General features: G+C 40.3%; 1 protein-coding gene across 2 annotated transcripts in view; it reads right to left on the minus strand.

The window, feature by feature from the left end:
- Nucleotides 1-22,044, minus strand: part of LOC135710881 (protein FAM107B) — a 263,826-nt gene that overhangs the window by 200,409 nt on the left and 41,373 nt on the right. The window lies entirely within an intron of this gene.

Consider the following 22,044-nt stretch of genomic DNA (forward strand, 5'->3'; position numbering starts at 1 on the left):
ACGAAAATCTGGACAATTTGCTGGATTGATACTTTTCTCAATCAAATCGACATTATTCTGCTTATACCATTCTATAACATCGCGGCTGTAATGGCAGCTGACTAAGTCAGGCAAGAACTTTACGGGACCTTCGTGTGATTGAATGAATGGCAAAATTATGTTCTGGAGACACTCCTCCTTGTAAAGTTGTGCATTCATAGTCGCTCCAGTGATGAAAACCTTTGTTTGCTTTCCGCAACTGCAGATGCCTTGCCAAATCATCAACTTGCGAGCGAATTTATCTGCAAAGACAAATTTTAATTTATCCGGAGCATCCCCCTTACGCAAAGTAAAATTTTTGGCCCGGGATTTGTCCAAAGTTCATTTTTACGTAAGTTTCATCGTCCATCAAAATACATCCGTTATACTTGGTCAGAACTTGCTCATACAGCTTCCTGGCACGGTTTTTGGCAACCAGGTTTTGTTTCAGCGTCATGTTGGGATGTTTGCTGGCATGGTACGACCGGAAACCTTCTCGCATACAGATTCGCCGAACTGTACTGTGTGCTGCACTGAACCTTTTCGCCAAATCACGACCGGAGATCCCGGGATTCTTTTGGACTGCCCTTATGACCTTCGCTCGTAGTTTTCGGTCATATGTTCCACTTCAACGTTTGTTTTGTTTTACACGATCCAACGTTAGTGTTTCCTTGTTACGTTTAAACACGGTATTTACAGTCAATTTTGGAAATTTGAGAGCCTTTGAAATCATTCCTCCTTACCACGTTGGATTTTGCACGTCTGCAGAATTGTTTCATGTCTGTCACGTTCCATCTTCGATAACTTTTGAACATCAGGATTCATACTGATGAAATTTTCACTACTAAATAAACAATCCTTCCGGATCAAAACGCTGTCAATAGTTTCTTGCTACGACAACTAGAGGCGCTACAGTAATTAAAAAGAAGCGACCAAATACTAACTGGAACAGACTTTAAATTCTTTACAGAATTCTTTTTGAGTAATAGGCGCCAACTTAGAGAAGGTGCGGCACTTTTGCCCATCATAATTGTTGGATTCCCATATAAAGTATATGTTAAAAGTGGGTTTTCCACCCCAAAGTTTGTGCCAAGTTGCCGTTTTGCATTGCTGCTTTGAATTCGCCTCCTTCCTTTAGAATTCTACTGAAATAAATACGGAATTCTAGTCAGAACCAGTGCGCAAAACAGTCAGGTTCATTGATTTATTTTCGATGAATATGAACTGCCATCTGCCTTATCAGTCACTGCCCCGTGAGAGTCTGAATGATTGAGAGGTAAACGAGTCACTGACAGCCGAGCACTCAGTCAGTAGCTCAGTCAGCACGTTTATTCTGCCGTGATGGTACTCAATACATGTTTTGAATGACTGAGCGCGAGATGGAAAATGACAGGTGGGCAGGAACTCACGGTCTCCCAGTGTTGGTGAGTTCTTTGCCGTTAATGTTCACGAAAAGTTCACTATTTTGCCATACAGAAAATCAAAACACAAATTTTTATCTGCGGATTTGGACAGTTTTTGACCTGTTTCATACGACCGGAAGGTGTATGCTGGTCACAAATGCCGTGCCAAACTGATTTCCTACGCAATTAATCAATCTTTGATGTGAATTTCGCTAATAAACACGAGGAGCATTTCTTATAGCAAACTTGCCATAACAAAATGGGCATGGTTCATTTGAGTAAACAAACTCACACTTCTTCCGACTGTGGCACCTCTCTTTCTCGCCTGGGACTGAGCGTACATTTTCTATGAAAAAATACCTCAATTACATGCTGTGTGATCGAAGGCAAGCGGTGTGAGTCGCCTGTTCGTGAGTGACTGAATGTGTTTGTAGGCTCTTTCATTGCCTCGTCCTTTACCGTTTGGTACAAACGGTCTGCACAGAGTAATGGATTCAATAGTGCAGTGCTTTCACACTCAGCGTAAGCAGTCAATAATTTCACGCTCTGGTCAGAACTCCCTTGGAGTTTTTTTGAAATTATCATAGGACTTAGGACATAGGAATTATCGCAATCGTTTTCGATGCTTACAGAACTTTCTTGGAACCCTGCCCAGAATTTCTTTGGAGTTCTTCTTTGAATAGCCTTACAATCTTTTCAGAGTTATCATGAAAGTATGCTCAGAACTCTCTCTTGGAAATTTCTTCTTAGAAATTCTTATGAACATTTAATTGAATCCTTTTCAGGTCTACAGAACTACATTGAAAGCAACCGTCACATTGAAAGCAACCCTCAGATTGCACTCGCAATTATCCCGCAAACTCTCCTCAGAATTGATTTGAAACTATCCCAAGAGTTCCTTAGAAATTATCATGGAACTCCCATTCGGTATGTTTTTTTGACGTAGAACTACGTCTTTGTCGACTATACTGGGGTACAAATCAAAAAATAGGTGTGGTGAAATAGTGTTAGGTTTTGAACGCTTGTAACTTTGTCATATATAGATGAAATTAAAATCCAAATACGCCAATCGATATGATATTACTTAACAAATCTGCTGAAATAAATACTTTTCCAATTTTCAATCAAAAAAATTTTGAAAAATGCGCTGATGATAATTTTATCACTGTTTTCATGAAATAAACGTTTTCCCCAAACCCAGTCATCATAAACGAATACCACTTGGTTGCACATCATTCTGCTTGAACCTGAAAAGATATAAAACAGCGCTGCTTTCCTGCCTCTGCCCATTACCGCTTCGGACGGCGTGGCACTAGGTCCTGCAGCAAGCAGGACCAAGACAGCGGCTAAAGGTGGATCACGGCGTGACCATGACCACCACAATGAGGAATGAGACTTGGAAAGTTATGTATGTAAAACCCCCTCCCCCTCTTAACAACATGGACATGGACTTTGACGATCACTTTTTTCCGGGAAATAAATTTTAAGCAAACCACAATTAAGTAAAAACAATTTTTTACATGCAGAGCCAAAATTTAAAAAAAAATGCTTAGACGAGACATACATTCGATGAATTATCAACAACTGACTGTAAAACATATATGGTACCGCTATATATGCAATTAGATTAACACCCAAAATCCATCCTTTTTTACATATTCTGCACTAAAGATACGTTCTGCCCCACCACATCCATAATAATAAGTATATTTAATAGTCAAAAATGCATGACAAACATCAATTTTGCATGGTTCTACGTCATACTGCGGTCGTGTCTAGGACCTTTATTTTTTTATTTATTTATACAGTAGCCCCTCCATATCGTTAGGACTGCTTGGTTGCTAGTTCCAAGCATCGTCTATTGGTTTTCTGTGTAATTACAGCTGATCTGAACTGTAGCAGAATTCTAGAGATAACTCTAAATGAATTCTGTGAAGAATTCCTAGGTTATTTTATTAGAAGTTCCAAACACTTTTGAGAAGAATTCCCAGAATTTTTTAAGAAGAACTAACGGTGATGTTCAAGGTGGTTCTGAAGATACTATTATCAACAATCAATACGAAACTAACGATTTTAAATTGGCTCACTACTTGACTAGCCTATTGGTCCCAAGCAAACGATTAACGTACCCCATTCTAGTCGAAATTCTAGTACTACGCAATGTTTGTTTTGATTCGCTATGAAAGTTTGACAGATAAAATTAGGGGTTATTGGTTTTTCCTATGTTTCGAGGGGTGAATCGATTAGCTTGGGACCGAAGAGAGTACCAGAGCTGAGCCAAAAAATTGAGCACGTTATTTCGGGACCTTCTAGTCTTAGAGTTACCTCTATGCTATTATGGAGATTGCGGGCGAATTCTTGGAAGACTCAAAAGCAAGTTTCAAGAGAATTCTAGGAAAAATCCAAGTAAATCGAAAGGCTTAGAATAGTTTTAAGGGAATTCTAAGGAAAGTTTCAAAAGTTTTCCGAAGAGGAAATTTCAAAAAATTCTTTTATGGCAATTTGAGAAACAGTCCCATGAAATTCGGATGTGAATTCCAAGAGCATTTTTGGTCAATACTTTGAGAACAACCTGGAGATCGCAGTAGGCCGCGCTGGAAAGCTGACGTGTTTTTCTTTTGCTGCGTATTTTTCGTAAGCGAATTAAACACTTTTTTGCGTTAAATTTGTTAATTTATGTGCTGAAATTTAGGTTCAAGTGTTCATAAAGTTATCATTTAGTGTGTTTTGCTGAGTTTGCCTTGAGTGACTCGGTTGACCTTGAATGTAACCTTCAAAATATAAGACGCAGCTTCAGTTCCATTGTTCGGTGTCGATTTTCATTTCCTCCCGGGGGCCCGGTTCTCCGAGTTCGGATGCTACACTTTCGGCGTTTAGTTCTATTGAGGGATCGGTCCAGTTGGGGAACATATTGATAATGAGCCCGTCGCGAGTTTTGTTGGTGATTCGGTGGCCGACGTTGCCGTGAATCAGCAAGTTTTCCGCTTGCTCGGCTGCTGGTCTCTCACCGGTGTCGGAGATTGCGAGCAATATGAAAAATTCCTCGCTGGATACGCCCAAGACTGGACGGGTGGCAGTTGGTGGCCGCGAACTGTTAATGAAGAAAGCATTAGATGCACTTCCTCCCAGATGACCATGGTAATGCAAGAAAATTTTGTGTTCGTTAAAGGAAGTATTACGACAAAGGTGCATCACGAAATGAGATGCAAAGCTTATAGAAAATCAAAATTACGGAACCCATAGATTGGAGGATCAAATTAACATGGTGAGACCAGTTCAAATACATTTTACAATTTAAAAAAAAAACGCAAACTAAATACGTGCCAGATTTGAAAAGAATATTTTCGAACCTGGAAGCGTGTATGTAATACCAATATCCACTTGATAACGGTGATGTATACATGCGGGGCTTATTGTAAGTGAAAGTAACCTCTGACTGGGCGTGACTCTCCAGACATTCTGAAATGGGTTGCTGGATCTCCAATAGAGCTATCACTTTCTAACTCCCGGACTAAAGCTGTCTACAATGACCATAAATGCGACATTGTAGAGAGAGTTCTTGCATAATAAGACTGCCGGCCAGTGGGGGTTAGAGGGAACACACACACAAACAATACTTTGAGAACAACCTGGAGTGAATTCCAAGTGCAGGAGAATGGAATTCATTAGACAACTAGTTATTTAACATAAATATTGAAAAAGAAGCTTTTAGTGATAAATGTGCATGTTTTTTTTTTTTTTTTTTTAACAAATATCCTTTTTTATTTTCAATTAAATTTTTTGAAAAATCAAAATATGTTATTAACATGACTTCCAAAACATTGGGGCCTCCCTACAAAGCAAGACCATGCTGGAGGTGGCTGGGTTCGATTCCCAGTCCAGTCTAGGAATTTTTCGGGTTGGAAAATTTCTCGACTTCCCTGGACATAGAGTATGATTGTACTTGCCACATAATTAGACTAATGCAGAAATGGTACAGGCATCGAAAGCTCTCAAATTAATAACTGTAGAAGTGCATCTTAGAACACCAAGTTAAGAGCACACAATAAGCTAATATGCGATTTGCAATAAGCTTGAAATGCGAAATAGAAGATGAAGTGAAAAACATAATTTGATATCATTCTAAAAATATTTTGATATCCGACTTTGCTCGGGTAGACAACACTGATAAAAATTTCAAGAAAATTCAGGGCTAACCTTTAAAAGAATTCTGAGGAAAATTCTAGGGTTTCTAAATTCCAAGAGATTTCTGAGGAACATTCCATAGGAATTTAAAAAACATATACGTGGAGAAAAATTTATGCCAATTCTAGCGGTAATTTCAAAAATAAACAGGCTAATTTAAAGTGGAATTCAAGAATTTTCTTTAGAGATGAACTAGCCTTCAGCTAAAAATCTCTCAAATAAAGATTAAAAAATTTCTTGTGGGAAATCTCGAAGTGTTTTACTAAGAATTTCGAGATCGTTGTTGAAAAAAAATTAAGAGAATACCGGAGAAAATCATGAGATTATTGAGGTAAGTCCTGAAAGTAAGTCTAAAGACAAAAGTTCTTTGAGGAGGTTCGGCACTTTTGCCCCTAATAATTTTTGGATTCCCATATAAAGTATGTGTTAAAAGTGGGTTTTCCACCCCAAAGTTTGTGCCAAGTTGCCGTTTTGCATTGCTGTTTTGAATTCGCCTCCTTGCTTTAGAATTGTACTGAAATAAATACGGAATTCTAGTCAGAACTCCCTTGGAGTTCCTTTGAAATTATCATAGGACTTTTCTCACATTTAATTGTAATCATCGCAATCGTTTTCGATGCTTACAGAAATTTCTTGGAACCGTGCCCAGAATTCCCTGGCAGTTCTTCTTTGAATAGCCTAAAATCTCTTCAGAGTTATCATGAAATTATCCTCAGAACTCTCTCTTGGAAATTTATTCTTAGAAATTCTTATGAAAATTTAATTGAATCCTATTCAGGTCCACAGAACTACATTGTTCTGAAACTATCCCAAGAGTTGCTTAGAAATTATCATGTAATTTCCACTCGATATGGTTTTTTTTTTTTTTAATCTGTGATCATGGAAAATGTGTAATGTTCAACATATTAAATATGTATCTTCGTTCCATATTGTTGAAAATGTCTAGAAGGATCATTTTTTGTCAATTCCAGACTAATGCCTGGTTGTCCTTTGCTGCACCCAGGCATGGAAAATCATTAAAATTGTCGAGTATTAGTACAAGACACTGAAGAAGTCTGCACATTGTAGACGGAATACGCGTATCTGTCAAAGATAAGCAAATAAGGTAGTGGTATTAAATGGAAATTACTAATTCTCTCTCTCTCTCTTTACCCAAGTAGCAATTGGGGTTTTATGAGGGTTCTTAAGACTATGATTTAGACTTGTAGCATACTTAAAAACCATGATAAAACTTGCAATGTTACTTGGGTAAACAGGTATTCCTGGGAGTTTCTGGTAGCCTTATTTGCTGTTTTGTTTTGATTCAGCTTTCCGTTTCACAATGTTCTATTTCGTTTTACTCCATTCAAAGATTCAAAGATACATTCAGTAATTATAGATTGTTGTGAAATGTAATAATACGGAGCAATTTCATAAAACTTTAAATATCCCCTCGATTATTTGGGTCGTTTGAAAACTGTTATAAGCAATTTGACAGAACGATGTTCACGTACAACACTTTGAAGTCCAAGAAAAACTTCAACTTTTGATACACAAGTTCTTCATTTGATATGTGATCATAATAGGAAGGTCGAAAAATTTTCCAACCAAAAAACATCCTAGACCGGACTGGGAATCGAACCCAACCACCTCCAGCATGGTCTTGCTTTGTAGCTGCAACTTTACCGACTGAGCTAAGGGAGGCTTAAAAACTACATATGTTAAATTTGAAAAATTCCAAGAACAAGCATTCATTTTTTAAAAGTTGAACATTGTCTAAAATGTTGAAGCCTGTTAACATATCTGTTTTTGATGTTGAAGTTTTGGATGTCAACTCCAAAAACCATTCCCGAAAATTCCCAATTTCGGTACCCTGGGAACGAATTCGGATGTATTCAGATAGAGCCACAATCAGCTGCTAGGGGGGAGCCAAACATGTGACACTCATTATTCATACAGAAATGCACAACATGTAACACCTTCGGCGGTTGCCGTGAAGTCACGCTGACTGATTGCACAACCCTCCGACCACTACAGGCAATTATGCATACCTCGTCGTGATAAGCGCGGTTGCATATATGCCGACAACGTCTGGTCTCTAGATTTATTACTCCGGCTTTAAAACTGGCCGAGTGGCCGGGCCAACGAACTACGCCGATTGAGGTTAGGTATGACACTTATCGCGAAAACTGGTTCAAATCTGCCAACTGTGAACGCCCGCGGTCCCAGCTCCAGAAGTTTTGCATTCCATTTTAGCTATCGGCATTTTGCTATTCGAGGTAGAAGTAAACTTTTTCTATCGATTCGTGGATAACTACCATTATGGTGGTGAAGCTGTAGGAAAAAATGTGTCGCTTATCTTTACGATGGTTATATGCCATAGAGTTAATCGGAAAATAAGCTTTCCAACACGAAAGTGGGCCATGTTTGACATGTTTGGCATAATTTGTACTTTTATTATATCAACCGCTGTGAACCCGAAGTCAATAAAAAAAAACAATGAATGAAGACCGAAGACAAAAAAATTGCGAAATGAGAGATCTATTTCTCAGCCAAATGCGAAAAAATAACCCATAATTCGACTTATTTTAGGCGGTTATTACTAGTTCGATATTTTCTTTTTGCTAAACATCACCAGGCAGACGTAACTTTAATCCATTCAACCGTAGCCCAGAAACCAAAATATTCCGCCAAAACAATCGACTTTCCACCTATTTTGATACCGTTTTGTTTGGCTGTTTTTCTCCCCGAGCGGCTGATGATGATGCTCCAACACAAATTCCATCTAATGAGGAGAGTCTGTGTGCCTGATGAAGAGCCAAGCAACTGAAGTAAGATGAGAAAAAAAAACGTAAAAACACACAAAACTGTTTCCTCGTTTTTGGTTGAGCTTCAGATTTTTTCTTAACTTTAGATTTAATTATGCTTCATATTGAATGGTGCGAAAGCATGAGCCGTCAAAATCAAATAAGTAAATACGGCCACCAGAAATTGAGCAACTAAACATTGAATGGGTCGAAAATAAAGAAAAACCTGACTTAGTCTGGAGGGTGAATGGGGAACTAAACTTTCTTCTAATTTGCGATCAGTGGGTTACGGGGAAATAGAGCTGATCGGGGCGCGGGGCGCACACATGTATGCGTATGAGGGGGCTTTACCTAAATGAGTTAATTTGGCTGTAAATTGGATTTCGGTTCGGGGGTAAAGTTTTAAATTAATATCCACACTAGCGTTGTCTGGCTTTCATGGAAAGTGCTTGTTCCTAGTAAGGGACCAGCCCACGTGGTTTGAAAATCTCTAAAATAAAGATTAACTTATTTTTTTTTGTAAGTAGACATTGGTACGGAAGTGAACTTCAAATTAAAGTCACTGTGTGATAAGCGCCGAGTTACTTTCGAACTAGAAAATTTTCTCGACCAAACCGTTGCCAACCTTCCAGAATCATGGATTTTTTCAGAGATCCCAATTCGCCTTGATTTACAATGTTAAAGAATGTGTTGCTTTGTTGCAATCCGCACTTCCACGAGGAATCCCTAGAATGTTGGATAAGAGCCTGACTTGATGTCCCAACGATCATATAACGTGAAGGAGCTTGGGATTGAACCCACGGTCTTCTGTTCAGTAAGCAAAAACGTTTGCTACTAGGCCAGCGAGCTCCTTTTTAATCATCGAGTTGCTGTTATTAAAAATGGATGGGCCTGAAATTAGACTCATGATATTCTGCTCAGTAAACAAAAACGGTCGCTCTCGAGCCCCTCATATCACATCATCCCGTTACTCGAGTTGATGTAACCATTCAAACCCGGCACCGACACGATAAACACGTTTTTCTGCTCAGTAACCAAGCCATTGCAACCGAAGGTATTTCAAATCCGAAAACTAAAAGCTACGAAAAAGCACTTATGCCTTCATTAAGATCCACTTTCATGCGACGTTCAATATTTCGATGCTCGACGCATTGGCTATCATAACAAGCTATTGCCGACGTAACGATTGTTTAAGCCCTGGTTCATTCAAATTAATTTTTCGTTCTCGAAAGCAGTCAATAATGTATCCCAATCTGGATCAAGCGTGCGTTCTATTTTTTCTAAACAATCCGAAGCGATACACCCAAGATCTATCAGTTACAATTTGCTGCAATAGTAGCCTGGGATAAATCATAAAGTCCTTTCCCCTACAAGACTCAACTATGTTCTTGCATTCGGGTGTACACCCTACCGACAGTATCGCTTTTCTTGTGTTCTAACTAAAGCCGAAAAACAAATCACGCGCGATCGAGGTTAGCCATCCAGGAAACAAACGTATTGTTTTAACTGGAACAAGCTCACCAAATATAATCACCATGGCAGCACAAACACAACCTTAAACAAATTTTGGAAAATTTCGAAAAGAAAGAAAATACCTATACACAACCACATAGAAACACATATACAGGAAACATGGCACTCTTCCTAATGCAAGTAAACTAGGCTGAAACGTGAAGCAGAAAAAGTTGGATTAAAGGTGAATACGTCGAAGGAACCGAGCACGATAGACAGTGCTGTAAATTCTCAAAATCAATAATTGAACATTTTTGGTGAAAATGAGAAGCAGCTATTCGGTATCTAAGGGGATCTCCTTCGAATCCCAAGTAACAATTTTGGTTTTATGAGGGTTCTGGAGACCATTATTTAGACTTGTAGCATGCTTTAAAACCTCGATAAAACTTGCAATGTTACTTGGGATGGGTGATCTCAGACGCTTAGTCATTTGACGAAGGCATTCATTGCATCATTCTCATTTGAGAAACGCTTGATATCATTCAATTGAGTGTAACCTACGGAGCTCTGGTCGACGTTCCGGCGAAAAAGCTAAGCCAACCCGACACCAACCTGAATTCTACCAAACCCCAACCCGATGTTGACCCGACATAAACCTAAAATTGACCCGACAACAACACGACATTGGGTTGAAATCGATCTTAAATTTGCCTTACATTGATCCGACATCGCGTCGATTTGTCTGTTCGGGACCATTCTGCTGGGTTTTTTTCCATACTACACTGTCGTACATCAAATCATAGTGAGTGACTCAATTGACAGTGACGATGAGCTTCGAATGAGAAGGGGGCGCTTCAAATTATGGTCATGTGATAATTCGTTTTCACAGAATTAATTGAATGGTTGTATTTGTTCATCTTCAATCGAGCTCGCATTAGGCAGAAGTGAGAGAATCGATGGAGATTAGTTCGAGGTGGTGGATGAATTTGTGTACCTCGGGTGACGTCCAATAGCAATACTGCAGCAGAAAATTTCGGAGACGCATTATTTCCGGAAGTGGTTCTTACTACAGACTCCACAAGACCATGAGGTCTGGTAAACTTCACCCCCACCCTACCATGTATAAAATTCTAATAAGACCGGCAGTTATCTACCAGCACAAGACGAGGACAATGCTGGAGGACGAGGGAGTTTTCAAACCCAGTATCCAGAGAGTCGCTAAATCTGGAAGGGTACAATGGGCGGGACACTTTGTAAGGATGCCGGACAAGAATTCGACCATTTTGAAACACGCATACTTTTTCAAAATGACACATTCGATATTATTCAATAAATCATGGCACGAAAATGGCTCATCTAATCGAAATGACGTTTGAGACAAAGTTGTAGAAAACTGGATTGCCTGTTCGGAAAAAATACACACTGAAAAAAATCACAAGATAAAAAATAACGCTTCAATAACAAAAAACAGAAATTCTGTTAGATTTTAAAACTTATGTTTGTCAATTTTCAAGTGCCCATGTGTCCATTTCAGAAAAGTTAGCATTGTTGATAAGCTTTCAATAAATCATGAATCATCAACTGTTATTTAGTACAAATTTTGAACTCATTTCCACAATTAATGTTAATTGCTTTAGTGTAGAAAATATAATTTTTTGGTCTAGAAAATTGTTTTCTTTGCCAAATCACATAAATATTACCTGAAAGAAGTTCAGAAATTTTACTAAAAGTTTATGATCAATTTTGAAGATTGTGTCCATTCCAGAAAAGTTAGTATTTTCGAAAAGTTTTTAACTAAACATAAGTTTTTGTTTTTCAAATTTGCTATTTTTGTTATTGAAGATTTAATAGTTGTTTTCATTGTTGATAAATATTTATGATTTTTTCCAGTGTATATTTTTCTTCTGAAAAGGCATGGCAGTTGCATACAAGATTGTCTCAGACATCATTTCGATTTGATGAGCCGTTTTCGTGCTATAATTTATAGAAAAATATGGAATACTGTTGGATAGCCGGCTTACCTCCTTCGATGTGTAGTGGCAGTGGAGCATCCGTGCCGACTCCAACACTGTTTGGGGACTCTGTTGTTGTTGGTGTTTCTTTTGGGGTGAAACGGGGTGCGGAATTCCAGGGAGTATTCTTCTTCTCCAGAGACACAAAAAGGACACTCGCGGATTGGCCAAACACTAGTCTACGAAAACTACATTTATTCCACATTTAACTACACAATTTACTTTTCACAAACTTAAACTAACAATTTCTATGTTCATCCCCGATGGGATATCCAACCGTCCTATCCGGTGTCCGAAACCAAGTAACTCCCGTCTCTCGATCTGGTCATCGCTTGACCTATGGTCGCCTAGCCCAAATCTCCCTCTCGCGCTGTACAGAAGTCTACAAACGATCGGCGACTATCGGTAATTCACTCTCTCGGGTTCTGCTATTATCGATCCCAGATGATGACGATCGCCGCAATTCCCTACCTCGTATGGACATCTCATCTGGCGCTCTCCCGACCGATCGTAGGTAATGGTGATGTTGTAGAATAGCCGTGGTTTATTTCATCGTTCTGTCTCCTCGTTCTCGGTATTGTTTCCCTCAGCTATGCAGCAGAACAGGGTTGTAGTTTCTGGGTGGTTCAGTCCCAAACATCCTCACCCACCCAGAGATTCGCAAAATTTCTGAAAAATAAAATAATAAATCCTCTTTGACGGGATGGGAGTTTAGAAAAGGTATAGGATCTGAGTTTACGGCAACATTGCATCGGATTGATTTTCATCGTGGCTGTTTGGAAGTGGCAGAATGCAAATTTTCTCCACCGGACGTTTAAGTTCTCCAGTGGCAGTCTTTAACGTTACAACTCTTACTATTGTATCTGCTCCCGGGTGTACAGCGACGATTCTTCCCATTTTCCAACGCATATGCGGAAGGTTATCATCTTTAATGACAACGAGCTTGCCTATCTCCACATGAACTGCCGGTTTCCATCGCTTGGTCCTAGCTTGCAGTTGACTCAGGTATTCGCGGCGCCACCTAATGCAGAAATGCTGTAATTTTTGCTGCATCAACTGGTAATGATTCAGTCGATTCGGTGGAATGGTCGTGAATTCAGGGTCGGGGAGGGCCTGCAGCGAAGAATCGACTAAAAAGTGTGCTGGTGTCAAAGGTTCCAAATCGTTTGGATCATCCGACATCGGTGTCAACGGACGGGAATTTAGACAGGCCTCAACCTGTGTAAGTAGTGTGGAGAAATCTTCCGATTACGCTGGGGTCTCTCCTATCACCTTGATGAGATGGTTCTTAGCCGACCAGACTGCTGCCTCCCAGAGTCCTCCGAAATGTGGCGCGCTAGGTGGGTTAAAGTGCCACTGAATTCCGTCCTTAACCAGTTCACTAGTGACTCGGTCATGATGGGTACGATCGCTCAGCAAACTGTATAGTTCTGCTAGCTTGTTCCGGGCACCGACGAAGTTCGTACCGCTGTCGGAAAAGATATCCGAACACTTTCCTCTCCGTGAAACGAACCGTCGCAAGGCTTGCAAAAACCGATCCATCGAAAGATTGGATACAAGTTCCAGGTGTACTGCTTTGGTACAGAGGCAAATGAACACCGATACGTAGGCCTTCACTGCAGCTCGTCTGGGGGCTGGTCGGATGTAGACAGGGCCGAAGTAATCTACTCCTGTTTTCGTGAACGGACGTGAAACGTTGACGCGGGATGACGGCAATTCACCCATGAACTGTTGCATTGTGGACGGTTTCGTTCGGAAGCATTTCACGCAACGGTGAACTATCTCCCTTGCTACATTTCTTCCACCGAGTGGCCAGAATTGCAACCGGACTGCTCCCAGTAGCAGTTGTGGACCAGCATGTAGTAATCGCTCGTGAAAGCAACGGAGAATCAACCGGGTTAACTGGTGCCGTGCTGGTAGAACTGGAGGATGCTTGGTGCTCTCCAATTCCTCGGAATTCTTCAGTCGACCTCCTACTCTGATTAGTCCATCCTTGCAGACGAACGGGTGAAACCACCTCAACGGGGACTTCCTCGATACAAACTCTCCCTTCGATAAAGCCTTCCATTCCTCTGCGAAGACCTCTCGTTGGACGTTCCGGAGCCCTGCGTTTTCAGCAGCTTTGAGTTCTGCAGAGTTGAGGAATTCATTTGCGGGACGACTTGCTGTTGGTATTCGTAGGAGTTTCATGAGTCGAAGCCAGTATGCTGTTCGTCGAACCAAGTCAGAATACGACCCGAACTTGCTGAGATACACTTCGTTGAATTCTGCTACGGGTGATACAGTATACGCAACTACGGTGCGACGCCTCTCTTCCTCTCCTGCTTCTGGGATTTCTTCGACAGCTCCAGGCCATGCTTCTGGAGCCTCTTTCAGCCAATTCGGACCTTCCCACCAAAGTTCATTGTCGACGATATCTTCGGGTGACACTCCACGCGATATTAGGTCCGCTGGGTTGTCTGTACAAGGCACGTGTCTCCATTGCCATCCCTCCGTTAGCGTTTGAATTTTTGCCACCCTGTTGGCAACGAACGTGGTCCATGTTGCTGGCGTAGATTCGATCCAACGCAGCACACATGTTGAATCTGTCCAGAAGAAAGTCTGAACCGCTAACCGAGTAGAATCCTTGAGCTTTTCGTATAATTGGGCCGATAATAACGCACCACAGAGCTCTAATCGTGGGATAGACTGGCAACGGAGTGGAACCACCTTGGATCGGGATGATAAGAGTCGAACCTTGATTGTTCCGCTGGAATCCTGACTTCTTATGTAGACGCAACCACCATACGCCTTATTCGAAGCATCTGAAAAGCAGTGTATTTCCACTAGTACTGCCTTGGGAATCTTGACACAGCGATCGACTCGAATTTCATTCAACAATGGAAGTTTTTCGTGAAATTTCCGCCAATTCTCACCCACCATCAAAGGTACTGGTTGATCCGAGTCCAACCGATTGCCGGTCTCGTCTTGCAACGTCCAAAGCTGCTGCATGAAGATCTTGGCAGACGAAGTCGTGGCACCAATCAATCCAAGCGGATCGAACAGCGTTGCGATTAGTGACAATATTCGACGCTTCGTCAACGGGACACCCGGTTCTATCGGAGGAACTGTGAACTGGAATCGAAGGGTATCGGTAATAGGCATCCACGTTAGTCCTAACGTTTTGACGGATTGATCAGAATCCAGGTTGATTCCTTTAGGGTCTCGAAGAGCCAGGTTTTCTTCGGGTACGCCTTCCAGAACTTCGGGAACATTGCAAGCCCACTTTCGGAGCTTGAAACCACTACACAGCATCATCTCGGTCAACTGGTTTCTGAGACTGATAGCTGCATCCACTTCGTTCGTACCGGTGATGACGTCATCCATATAGACGTCCTCACGAATTGCTCTTGCCGCGAGCGGAAATCGGTCTTCTTCGTCAGCAGCCAGCTGTCGGAGAGTTCGTGTTGCCAGAAATGGTGCGGGTTTGGTTCCATACGTAACGGTGTTCAGTTCGTACACTGCGACTTCCTCGTCCGGAGAAAAGCGGAATAATACGGACTGGAGTGGTCGATCCTTGAGCCACGTAAGGATTTGTCGGAACATCTTCTCGACGTCCGATACGAGGAGAATCTGCTTCATCCGACTGCGTAGGATAATTGACCTCAAATCTTCCTGCACAACTGGCCCTACCAGAAGCACATCGTTTAAGGACACTCCGGATGACGTTTTACACGAGGCGTCGAAGACTACTCTGACCTTGGTGGTGGTACTCGCCTCCTTGACCACCGGGTGATGGGGAAGATAACACCGTTTGACCGGTCCCTCCGTAGTTTCTTCGACCTTGCGCATGTGTCCCAGTTTCAGGTACTCGTCCATGAATCCGATGTATTGTTCCCGTAAGTTGGCGTCCCTTGCCAATCTCCGTTCCGTTCCGAGAAGACGTCGGAATGCGATGTCCCGTGACTCGCCCAGGTTTGGAAGAACGTCTTCGTTTTTGGGTAGGGGAACAGTATAACGACCTTCTGGACCTCCATGTTGAAATAATTCTTCACACTTTTTCTCCTCCAGAGAATAAGCGTCCGTGAATTCCACCTCCTCGCACGACCAGAAACGTGCCATCAACTTTTCCAAGTCCTCAGACGTTGAGAAATGGCAGTTGACTTGTAGGGATTTGATAGGAGTTGAACAGCCACCACATACTACCCAACCGAACACCGAGTCTGTAAGGCTTGGTAGATGTTTGCCGATTGTAATCCTTCGCCCCGATTCGAAGAATTCGAAGAAAGCCTCGATGCCTAGCACCATGTCGACTTCCTTGGACGTGAAGAATGCAGGATCCGCTAGCTCAATTCCATTCGGTAGAATCCACCCTTCCGTGTTGATTGAGGTTGTAGGGAGATTCGCAGTCACCTTGGGTAGCACCAAAAACCTCATATCTCGCGAGAAATTCGAGATTCGCGAACGTATGACCGCTTGGACTGTATGTTTGACCTTGGTAGCCCCTTGTCCTATACCAAGGAACGAGACGTCGACCTTATTCCTGATTACCTTCATCCTTTGGGTTAACCGTTCCGATACGAAGTTGCTCTCTGAACCGGAATCAAGAAGAGCTCAAGTGGGTACAGAATCTTATAAACTTGTGGCCGATGTCACCGATCTGAGCCAAACTTGGCCAAAACGCTTATTTTGGCATTCTGAACAAACGCCTTTTTTTATTTTGCTCTAAAGTGCCTAGATCCTTCTGGGCTGCAACCCTGGATATTTGAGATTTTTAAAAATTTCAACTTTCAGAAGAGATTACTCCACAACCAAATAAGCGAATCGTGATCTTAGAACGTCAATTAGAAGGTTTTTTAATGTAATTTTTTATAAATGTACAAAAATTTTGTTTTTTTTTAAAGTAACTACAGTAAACAGACTGATTACCGGCCTGTATTAAAATTGTCAAAAATGGCCTATTTTCACCATGGGCGGGATCTTTTATTTCTTAATATTTTGGGTTCAAATTTTTACCACACTTTGGAAAACTCTTCTACTAGATGTGTTTCCAAGGGTAAATGATTTGGACAAATCGTTTTTGAGATATGATCAGATGAGTGAGAGGTAGTTTTGAGCTTTTGTGTATCTAAAAAAATAAACTAATTACTCAAATAAGGGTATTATTCAAGTAGCAGCTTTTATCCATAATTGAAATTTTATATACCTGCTAATTTATCTCAATTCATCGTGACATCGGTGACATCGACCACAGGTGGTGTACCCACTTGAGCTGGAATAGCCCATACGCCATTTTTAAAAAGTTGTGAGTAAAAATGGGCGAATTCCAGCACACACTTGGTTCATTGCCTCTAGTGAACAATTATGCGAAGTTTCATGGACTTTTGCTAGGTAAAATATAAAATTCGTTTATTTTTTCGTGATTTGGCGTGGAACTGCTTATGGTGGAAAATCAAATTACTGTAACTTGTTTTTCGTCATAAACGGATTTTAGTAAAATTAGAGGTTATTGAATGGGCAATCTTGTGACTTCAAATGTGCAAAATAATTCAGCTAATTTGGATGATAGTACTTAAAGTTGTAGTTGTTTACAAAAACTCCACAGAAAAATATGTGATTTACTCAAATTAAATAGCCCTTTTAACAAAGTTCAACCGCACAATTCTAGACTAATGTTCACTTATGTTACTTCAAACGCCAATTTCTCATGGTTCTATTAATTTTATCCCTCAAATGTTGGACTTTCAACAGAATATTTATCGCTGTCCTAAGCACTTCAAAATCTGTGCAAAAACCAAGGATAGCAGTAGAGGTGGTGGGTTTATACGAGATTGAAATTTTCATGAGGATCACTATGATTAACCACATAATAAGGGTAATAATCGTACATAGGAAAAAAACAAATGAGCATTGAAACACAAGCTGAATTTCCTTCACTATTCGGAACAAATATTTTGCAAACAGCATAAAACATAAGCGAAACAACTTCTCCAAGCTGTTACCAAACACTTAAAAACCCATCTACAAGCCCATCTCGATCCCTCACCGAGTTGCAACAACATTTACCCGATCCCAAACCCCTAAATAGATCTCGATTTTCCGCCCCAACTGGTTGCGTGTTTACTTGTCTTTCCGCAACTACAGTAGCAAAAAAAAATCGCAACAGTCAACATTTATGTTGCAAAACAAGAAACATGTAGGCCGTCGTCGTCGTCGTCGTCGCCACCACAGACCATACCCGGACCAACCCCAACAGCATCAAGATTCTCTCTATCGTCCATTACCGTAAGCCAAAAGAGTACCAGTGCAGGTGTGCGTGAAAAAAGCATAACACCTGATCCTCCTCTTCGTTTTGCAATCTACGTTGAAAATTTGCATCTTCCTTGCTTGAGCCAACTCGCTTTGGAAGAAATTGAAAACATTCCAAACGTTACATCGTCTTGTAAAATGTGTAATAATCGAAACAAAAACTTACATTTTTTGCCTTTTTCCGTGTTTTAAATTTGACCTATTGAGTGCAGTGCATCGGTTTCTCGTAACTCACAGGAGTCTGACTTCATCTGTTTACAAATGACTCGCTATGAGATGATCGATCGCGATAACAACAATGCCGCCCGGACGATGAAGATGAAGATGCCCTCAGAAAATCGTACGATATGTGTAAGTGTGTGTATATTATGATGAATTTCCAATAACACAACATGTTCCATCCTCCGGATTTATTGAACAAGACCGCCTCGCTTTTGGGCATCTCAATGGCGACGACGACGGCAACGATGAAGGTACCTTCTACCCGAGGCCTCTTATGTACAATAGCAAAAGGAAACCTCCTCGAAAGCGTAACACTGACTGACCGGCTATGGTGGCCCGGCAGCGGATCCATGCCGAACAGGTGAAGCATGGAAATTGATTTGTTTGCTGAAGCATTGTTTTCATTTTTCTCTAGTTTGAATAGACCAATGACGTAAAGTGCGGAAAAATTTGTGAAAATCGGAATTGATGTTTCTGCGTTGGGTATCGAGCGGATTAAGCACAACTTTGAACGCACGTATCGAGTTTTTGGGTGTTGGGTCTTGTTTGGCCCAAATTGTCAAGCGGAGCGCGTGTGTGTGCCGATATCGGCTAGTTGAGTGTGAGCTGGTAATCGTTGCGTGATTCATAACTTGGATCCGTGCAACGAGGGAGACGGATAGCTAATCCATTAATCAATGGAGGATGTGTTGTTTGGAAATGCGAACAAAAGTGTTGAGAAATATGGATCATATCTATTTCGGTAGAGCAGTCAGTGTGTTACGACTTCCGTCTTCACCCAGTTCCGATGGAGCAGTGAAAGTGTGTGTAGCAAAGTCTCAATTCGCAGCAGTATAATGGGAACCCTTTGTTATAGGATCAAGGTTGTTATTCGATAACACGGTGTTTCACGACAAAAAAAACTTTCAAGTGACCTAATTTAGGATGCTAGTCTAGTCGAGTACACCCTGATATCACATTTGAAAGTGTTCGAACACACACAAAATTTAAAGTTATTGTTAAACAACCGTAAACAACAGTTTAGGAAAGCAAAAAGTCAGAGCTAATATACACACATTTATAGTTATTCACGCATGGATAAAAAATACACAATTTTCATATACTTAAAGTTACAGTTATATAGGATGTTGTATGCTTAACAACTTTGTCCAAGACCGGGAGACGATCCGAGTTTATACTGAAAAGTTATCAGCATTTTGTTGAAGCAATGAACGACTGATTAAAAAAAAAAGAGGTTGTATCCATGACACGGCCGAAGATTTGACGTAGGATTACGAAAGGTAGTAATGATGTCACAGCAAAAGTATAGTAAATATTAAATTGATTTCTTAACTCGTTATTAGTGAAAAAATTCGATAGGTTGAAATTCGCAAGCAATTTGATTGAGAGTTCTGTTTTTGAGGTGCTCTGTCGATGTTCATGTAGTACAAGTCAATCCTGGACGATATGTCTTGGATTCAAGCTCTTACTCTTTTATTAGTCGTTTGTGGTCCTGAAAAGGACCGATGGGTTGGAAGCTTGGAAGCTAGTTAAGAACAATACTGTGGAAACTTTTCCTCGATGTTTTTTGGAAATGATAGCAGTGCGGAAATGAAATATGTAAGGGAAATGGATGTAAAGTCGGCCTAAATGCCTTTAATTTGGGCCCATGCATAAATTCAGCAATCGACTAAATTTTCAATGGCGACCAAAAATATCCATTATTACCGTCCCTATGGGCCCAATCTTAGATCCATAGGCCAACATTAGAGCCATTTCCCCTATTAGGGAAAACAAATCAATCACAGAATCTGAGACTACCGGACGGTACATAAGTTTATACTTTTTGATGCAAATTTTAAGCCCCTTCTATTAAGAGAATTCGGCAAGGTTTTTTTTTTACAATATGCTCTTAATAGGAGGGGCTTAAAAAAACATAAAGATCGATACCGTGTGGCGCTTGGTATCAATATTCGGCGACTGTGTTAGGGGAACCACTTTTCCCATCACGGAAACGCCTCGTTTTCTGATGACAAAATTACGCATTTACGTGCACCAAACGCACGGAATTTTTGTTTTATTCAATAGATAATAAAAAAAAGCGAATATTGATTGGAGGAATTTCTTGCTCAATTTTTTTCCAATCGCGATCAATCATATAAATTCGAGATTTTTTTTTTTTCTAACATCCTGGAGAAATTTTACGAAGTGTCTCTGGTTAATTGTCATTGCGAGAATTCTAGATAGAGCTGGAATTAAAGCGTAACAGCTTTTTTTTTTTTTTTTTAACTCTTTATTTGTTCCAAATTCAAAATAAATTACATTTCATTTTTAACCTAGGTGCTCCAGTTACTACAGTAACTTACCAGCCTTAATTGTTATGATATATATCTAAGTGTTTTTACATTGTTCCTGTCTTGGCAATTCAGTATTTTTAACAGGTTTTTTTAAACCTGCATGTCAGTATAACAATTGATAGCTTAAAACTAAATAACTAAAACTAAATCTTATCTAAGTATAAAGGGAATTAATCGTTGCAATTGAGGATTGTAACGATTTTTGCCGGAAATTATTAATTATTTTGTTGGACATTTGTGCTAAAGTCTCAACATTCGAAGTTCTATGTACTTCGGTAGTACTGTACCAGGGAGGCAACTTCAAAATCATCTTCAGAATTTTGTTCTGAATCCTTTGAAGTGCTTTTTTCCTGGTAGTGCAACAACAAGACCATATTGGCACAGCGTAAAGCATGGCCGGTCTAAAAACTTGTTTAAATATTAGAAGTTTATTCGTCAGGCAAAGTTTGGATTTCCTGTTTATAAGAGGATACAAACATTTTATATATTTGTTACATTTGGCTTGAAGGCCCTCAATGTGATCTTTAAAAGTTAATTTATGGTCAAGTATTAATCCAAGATATTTCACTTGGTTTGACCAGGAAATTGGAACTCCGTTCATAGTGACTATGTGACTACTACTAGGTTTCAAAAAGGAAGCCCTGGGCTTATGTGGAAATATTATAAGTTGAGTTTTGGAAGCGTTGGGAGAAATCTTCCATTTTTGTAAATAAGAAGAGAAAATATCTAAACTTTTCTGCAGTCTGCTGCAAATAACACGAAGACTTCTTCCTTTAGCGGAAATGCCTGTGTCATCAGCGAACAAAGATTTGTGGCAACCCTGAGGCAAATCAGGGAGGTCCGAAGTGAAAATGTTATACAATATAGGCCCAAGAATGCTACGCTGAGGAACTCCTGCTCTAACAGGTAGTCGATTAGATTTGGAATTTTGATAATTTACCTGCAGAGTTCTGTCAGTTAAATAATTTTGAACTAATTTCATAATGTAAAGTGGAAAATTAAACTTTTTCAATTTAGCAATCAAACCTTCATGCCAAACACTGTCGAATGCTTTTTCTATGTCTAGAAGAGCAACTCCAGTTGAGTGGCCTTCAGATTTGTTTGAACGAATTAAATTGGTAACTCTTAAGAGTTGATGAGTAGTTGAATGCCCATGGCGAAATCCAAACTGCTCATCTGCAAAAATTGAGTTCGTATTGATGTGAAGCATCATTCTATTCAAAATTATTTTTTCAAAAAGTTTACTTATTGAAGAAAGCAAACTTATTGGACGGTAGCTAGAAGCTTCAGCTGGATTTTTATCCGGCTTCAAAATTGGAACAACTTTTGCATTTTTCCATTT

Source organism: Ochlerotatus camptorhynchus, unplaced genomic scaffold (genome assembly GCF_037179485.1).
Source record: "Ochlerotatus camptorhynchus isolate MF236.1 unplaced genomic scaffold, CSIRO-AGI_Acam_v1.1 ptg000404l, whole genome shotgun sequence".
NCBI classification, from domain to species: domain Eukaryota; kingdom Metazoa; phylum Arthropoda; class Insecta; order Diptera; family Culicidae; genus Ochlerotatus; species Ochlerotatus camptorhynchus.